The sequence below is a fragment of the Rattus norvegicus genome, chromosome 2 (genome assembly GCF_036323735.1).
Source record: "Rattus norvegicus strain BN/NHsdMcwi chromosome 2, GRCr8, whole genome shotgun sequence".
NCBI classification, from domain to species: Eukaryota; Metazoa; Chordata; class Mammalia; order Rodentia; family Muridae; genus Rattus; species Rattus norvegicus.
Window position 1 is genome coordinate 198,559,548 of NC_086020.1, and position 6,663 is coordinate 198,566,210.

The 6,663-nt window shown below is 44.2% G+C and overlaps 1 long non-coding RNA gene across 1 annotated transcript; it reads left to right on the plus strand.

The window, feature by feature from the left end:
• The first annotated feature begins 2,576 nt into the window (after positions 1 to 2,576).
• Positions 2,577 to 5,738, plus strand: LOC134485671 (uncharacterized). The gene is made up of 2 exons (XR_010063917.1): positions 2,577 to 2,936; positions 5,563 to 5,738. It is a non-coding gene; the product is annotated as an uncharacterized LOC134485671 (long non-coding RNA).
• Positions 5,739 to 6,663: the final 925 nt, after the last annotated feature.

Sequence of the window (6,663 nt, forward strand, 5' to 3'; positions counted from 1 at the left end):
CCATCTTGTATTCCCAACCGTTCTTCAAGTCTTTGCTCTCAAGGGCAGGGATTATAGGCATGTAGCACCATGCCAGGCTCATGATGTTTGCTTTCAACGTGCTAAGTAATATTGGGTCTTTAATTTTAAAAGCATAAATGCTGGACATGTCAAATATAGCAGGAAAAAGCCTGGTGCTTCTTCGTTTTACAGGCGACTAAAACAGAAGCATCAGTAATAGCATTCTAACTACTCAGTGAGGGAGGAAATAAAGATGCTTTAAGTGTGAGGGAATGTTGAGGTCAGTTATAAAAATAGGAAATGCTATTAGGGTTAGAAACATTATCCTGGGGGCCAGAAAAGGCTTGCTGAGCAAGCCTGACGATCCAAGTTCAATCCCTGGGACCCACAGAAATGGGAAAAGAGAGAACTGTCTCCACAAAGTTGTCCTCTGACCACCACATACATACTGTGGTATGTGCACCTGCCTATATCGTATACGCATATAGCAATAATGATGACAGTAAGTAACACATAAAAATTAAATGAAAGGAAACATTATCTGCTCTGTTCCATACCTGTGCTCTAAGATGTGACACAACCAATAGCACAAACTTCCCTTTTCTCTTTCTTGGTTTGAAAGTGAGTGTGAGGTTTTCTCTAGCCTGCTTTTGCTGTTTTATTTAGTTAAATGTACAGGACTTGTAACATTTTTATAAAGTCAGTGAAATTACTCCGGGTTCCCATTCCTCCTCCTCCCCCCTTTCTTCTATTGCTGCCTCAAATCTGCTTGCATCAAAACGCCAAGTGAATTCATCGAAATTCTGTCAATGCAGACTCTCGACTTAAACGAGCCTGGGCAAAGAAAGCGATTCATTGCCTTCTGTGGCTAAGTAAAGAATCCACGAGTTTTCATCATGGATGTCTCTAAGGGCTCAAACGACACCATCAGATCCTGATTCTCTGTCTTTCTGTGCGGCTTTCTGCCTGTTTCTCTGTCTCTCTATTTTTGTCTTTCTCTTTCCACTTGGCTTTTCCCTGTGCTGGCCTCATTTCCCAGGGTACCCTCCCCAGTGGCCCATATTAGTCTTGTCTTATATCCTTCCGTGCTGTTCCCTGTCCAGTGTTGAGGGATGAACCCAGGACTAGTAATCTATCTCTGAGCTACATCCCATGTCATCCCCTTTGAATACACTCCACTTACCTGGCGTGCGAGAGATCAAACTTGTATATCACTTCTTACTGGGATGACTACAGTAATGGCCTCTGGGCTCCCATTCATTCTTATATCCCTTTAGTCCAATTTTTACATAGTAGACTTTGCGATTAGTGTGAATTTAATTTTACATTTATTTGTATTTTATTTTGTTGTGTTTTATTTATTTATTATATTTTACTCATACATATTTATATTTGTGGGGACATGTATATGATGGGTATGCGTGTGGAGGTCATAGGAAAAACTTTGTGGAGTTGTTTCTTTCCTTCCACTTTATAAATTCCAGGCACCAAAATCCGGTGGTCAGGCTTCTTGGCAAGTGCCTTTACCTGCTGAGCCACCTTGCTGGCCCTGTGTAGTGTGTGTTTGAGACAGAACCTTGCCTGGCTGGCCTAGAACTTGCTATGTAAAACAGGCCTCAAACGCACAGCATTCTCTCACCTCAGCCCCCGCCTGCTGAGATTTCCAGGCATGAGTCACCAAACCCATCAGGACCATCTGTCTGCTTTGTTGGTTTGGGATAATCTCAGGTGCCTCACTTGAATAGGTAGCTGAAAAGGACCTTGAACACTGAATCCTCTTGCTTTTACTTACTGAGTATGGGGAATACAGATGTATACCACTGCACCAAAAACATATTTTAAAAAAAGTGTGTGTGCATGCTTTCCCTGTATGTATGTCTGTGCATGTGTGCATTGTGTGTGCGCCCAGTGACCATGTACTCCCTGGAGCTGGGATTACAGATGGTCGTGAGTTAGCTTATGTGCTAAAACCCAACCCAGGTCGTCTGGGAGAAAAGCCAGTACTCTTAAATTCAGAGCCATCACTCTCTCCCTGATCAGGACTCGTTGTTATCTGATAATGACATTTGAAAGGAAGTTTATCTTGACATTAGCTTACATAAAACCTATCAATAAGACTCCTGTGATTCCACCCAGTGTTTCCAGTTCATTCTGTGGTCCTCCCTTGTGTTTACCAGGCTACAGACACCACTGATTTCTCTATTTGCCCAACGTGTCAAGCTCCTCTGTGCCTCCCAGTATCATCTGAACAACTCCTTATTCTTCGAACATTCTGTACCATCACCATCTTCCTGTCTCCCCTTACTAGGTGACAAGGGCTGTTCTGTGAATATACAGAAGGCTTCTCCTCTTCAGGAATCCATAGATTTGTAACCTCTCCCCTGGAAAAAACATTAAGTACAGTATGAAAACTGCAATGGGTGCTTCACCAGAAGAGGAAACACTTCTATCTCTGTGAGCCAGGAAAGGGAACCAAAGTAGAGACAGGAGCAAGTGTTGGCATTCTGTCTAAGCTCCACCCCCACAGCGACTTGGCAACAGCCAGGTATGCTCCGCCCCACAGTTACCTGGCAACAGCCAAGTATGCCTGACTCGCTATAAAAGGGGCTGCTTGCCCCCTCTTCGCTCTCTTACTCTCTCTTCTCTTTCTCCTCTTCTCTTGCTCTTGCTCTCTTGCCCTCTTCCCCTCTTCCCTTTGTCCCTTCTCTTCCCATTCCCCTACCTCTTCCCTCCACGCGCTTATGGCCGGCCTTTACTCCTCTCCTCTTCTCCTCTCCTTCTCTCATTAAACCTTTCCATGTAGAACCATGTTGACCCATTGTGGTTTGTCCAGACGTGAGCCAAGATTTCTACCCCAACAGCTTGTCCCAGGATAGAAACAAGAAACACAAAACATACAAGACTTGGGCATACCTGGAGGATAGAGAGAGGAGGTGGTGAGTGAGTGCGGCAGTTTGAAAGAAAATAACCCCCCATAGACTCACAGGAAGTGGCACTTTAGGAGGTGTGGCCTTGAGGGAGGAAGTATGTCACTGGGGGTGGGCTTTGAAGTTTCAAATGCTCAAGCCGCCAGGGTGGCACTCTTTCTTCTTGACGCCCGAGGAAATAGAACTCTCAGCTCCTTTTCCAGCAATACATCTGTCTGCACACCACCATGTGTCCTGTCACGGTGATAACGGACTAAGTCTCAGAAACAGTAAGCCAGCCCCAGTTAAATGTTGTCCTTTATAAGGGTTGTCGTAGTCATGGTGTCTCTTCACAGCAGTGGAAACCTCAAGAAAATGGGAGATGAGGTTAGAAATGATTTGCATACTGTGGAAAGAGGCTTATTTTGCTTAATATGCAAAAACAGGGTTCCTCAGAAGATGGTTTTATGTAGAGAACAGATACAAACAGGCATCAGCCAAAATGCTATTACACTGTAATAGTGGCAGGGTGGGGTAGAGTACCAAAGTAGTCCAAGCAAGTGATCACAGCCGGATTGACGTCGAGACTGTGGGAATGGAGAGGAGAAGGATAAAGAAAAATTATCCACAAAAAAAGAGTAAGCGGAACTTGGTTCTGTGCAGCTCGATTCTAATAGAGTAGGCACATCCAGTATCCAATAAGTAAGTGCAGGCCTAAGGTCAGCCCATGTTGTTATGAAGTTAGAAATAGAGCAGAAAATACTGGGATGCAAGGCAGGGGGGTCATGAGTTCAAAGCCAGACTGAGCTACTTGGCAAGTTCTAGGCCAGTCTGGGCTACATAACAAGACCTTAACTCTAGAACAAAACAAAATATATAGAACAAAGCCAAAGTATAGCAATTGGAACAGTTATTCTAGATAGGATGGTTCGCCAAGACAAGGTGACACTTCAGCAGAGACTTGAATGAGGTGAGGAAATGAGCCGTGTGGATAATAGGAGAAAGGGTCCTTCCGACGGAGTGAAGAGTCCATACAGAGACCCAGCAACGACCCTGCCATGCGACTGGGAAAAAAATGAAACCATGGTAACTGGAACCCAGAGACTAGGAGGAGAGAAAGTTATAACCTAGCAAGAGGTTGGGTCATGGGAGCCTTTGGGTCATGGAAGTGTATGCTGGCTAGTTTTTGTTGTTGTTTGGGCTTGGTTTTGGGGTGTTTTGTTTGTTTTTGTTTTTTGTTTGTTTGTTGTTGTTGTTTTTTTGTTTTTTTGTTTTTTGTTTTTTTTTGGTCAATTTGACATAGCCTAGGGTCACCTGGGAAGAGCGAACATCAACTGAGAAAGTAATAATGACAGGGGTTGGAGAGCCCAGTTTACCAAGTGCAATGATGTGCCTATGTAGGTAGTGCTGGGGGGCAGAAGAAAGCAGGCTTGCAGAGCAAACCAGCACTCCCGTGTGGTTTCTGATTTAATGCTTGCCTTGTCTTCCATAGGCAATAGACTACAATTATAAACTGAAACAAACCCTTTCCTCTCCAAGTTGCTTTTGCTCGTGGTGTTTTATCATAGAAGTAGGAACCTGAGACAAAGTGTGATGTAAACCATTAGAAAAATTTGAACAGAGGAATGTCACCTCATGCACTGTACACTATGCTGGATGAAGGGTAGAGTAGGTTTCCAATTAGAAAGAAAGGCCTAGAAGAAGGCTCAGTGGGTGAGGAGCCTGCTGTAAAAGCACAAAGGCTTTAGTTTAGAATCCTACGACCCACCTATAAGGCAGGTGCAGTGGTTCATTCCTGTAACCCCAGACCTGAGGGCTGCAGGTAGACAGGAAAATCCTGAGGGCCCTCTGGCCAGCCAGTGCAGAGGAAATGGCAAACGTCAATGAGAGGCACTGTCTCAAAAAAAAAAAAAGTATGGAGACTGATTAAAGAAGACATTGTCGGGGGGCTGGAGAGATAGCTCAGAGGTTAAGAGCACTGTCTGCTCTTCCAGAGGTCCTAGTTCAATTCCCAGCAACCACATGGTGGCTCACAACCACCTATAATCAGGTCTGGTGCCCTCTTCTGGCCTATAGTTGCATACATGCAGGCAGAAAGCTGTATGATATATACATAATAAATAAATTAATTAAAAAAAAAAGAAAACACTGTGGGGCTGGAGAGATGGCTCAGAGGTTAAGAGAACTGTCTGCTTTTTCAGAGGTCCTGAGTTCAATTCCTAGCAACCACGTGGTGGCTCACAACCGTCTGTAATGGGATCTGATGCCCTCTTCTGGCTTGCAGGTGTACATGCAGGTAGAATACTCATGTAAAATAAATCTTATTTCTTTAAAAAACGTATTTCTTCAACAACAAGAAGAAGACATTCTGGTTTTACACACGTCTACAGAGGTGAGGGCACCCACCCTCACATATGTGCACACACAGTTTTTCTTTAAAATAAGAAATCTAACTGAAGCAATATGGTGACTCAGGTTGGACTCAAGATGAAGGTAGTATGACTAGGAACAGTAGGAAATGCATGGTGGCAAGAGCAGCCATAGTTTGGTGTCAGCAGCACGAGGTGGCTGGTCAGATTGTGTCCATAGTCAGAAGACAAAGACAGATGAGTGTAGAGCTCAGCTGCCTCTCTTCTCACTTTTTTTTCTTTTTCAGCAGTCCATGGATCTTACCTCCTCCTTAAACAGCTGTGGAAATGCCTTCATAGACTTACCAAGGAGATGTCTCCTAGTCATTCTAAATCCAGTCAACTTGACAATGAATAGCGAATGTCACCATTCCTGAGACAAGAGATGAGCAAGAGAATAAAGTTTGAGCAGCAGGAACTTGAAGCTCTGGGTTTAAGAAATATATATATATAGTGGGTGTGCATGTGTGTGTACCTACATGCAGATGCCTAAGGAAGCCAGCACCGGCTCCATCTGTCTCTGCTTCCTGGGAGAGAAAAGAACATTTGGATCCCCTGGAGCTGGATTTACAGGAAGTTAGGAACCACCCAAGGTAGGTCTGCGTGTCTTTCCTCTGCAAAAGCAACAAGAGCTCTTAACTGCTGAGCCATCCCTCTAGCCCCGGAGATGTGGTCTTACATATCTTCAGTTTGGCATACTCAGGACATACATGGCCAGTGGCCAGTGAGGATGAGTAGAGTTTCAAGAGAAAGGCGGAAACTAGAGACACATACTCTTAGAGTCAATGACATGTGAATGATTCTCTTTTAGGCAGGGTCTCCAGGTGCAGTCCTAGATACCTAAAAAAGTCACTCTGTAGACAGGTGGCCTCATACTTGCAGAAAATCACCTGCCTCTGCCTCCCAAATACCAGAATTAAGACTATGTGCACCATACACCACACCCACCTTGTTTTTATTTATTTATTTTTGGGATGGGGTCTTGATCTGCATATCCCTGACTAGCCTGAAACTTTCTATGAATATCAGGCTGGTCTTGAACTCACAGACATCTACCTGTCTGTGCCTCCCAGGTGCCGGGACTAAGGGCATGTACTACCACACCTGGTGTGTTGCTATCTTAAATCATGTGTGTTTGTATGTCTCTCTGTGTGGCTATACACATGTGGGTCCAGGCGACCCAGGAGTTAAAGAGAAGGAACTGGATCCCTTGGAGTTGGGGTTTTAGGACATTATAAGTCTCTGGACATGGGTACTGGAACCAAAACGGTCTTCTGTAAGAACAGTGTATTAATTAAGAGTAATTAATACTCTTAATTACTGCACCATGCTTTAATTACCTACAAATG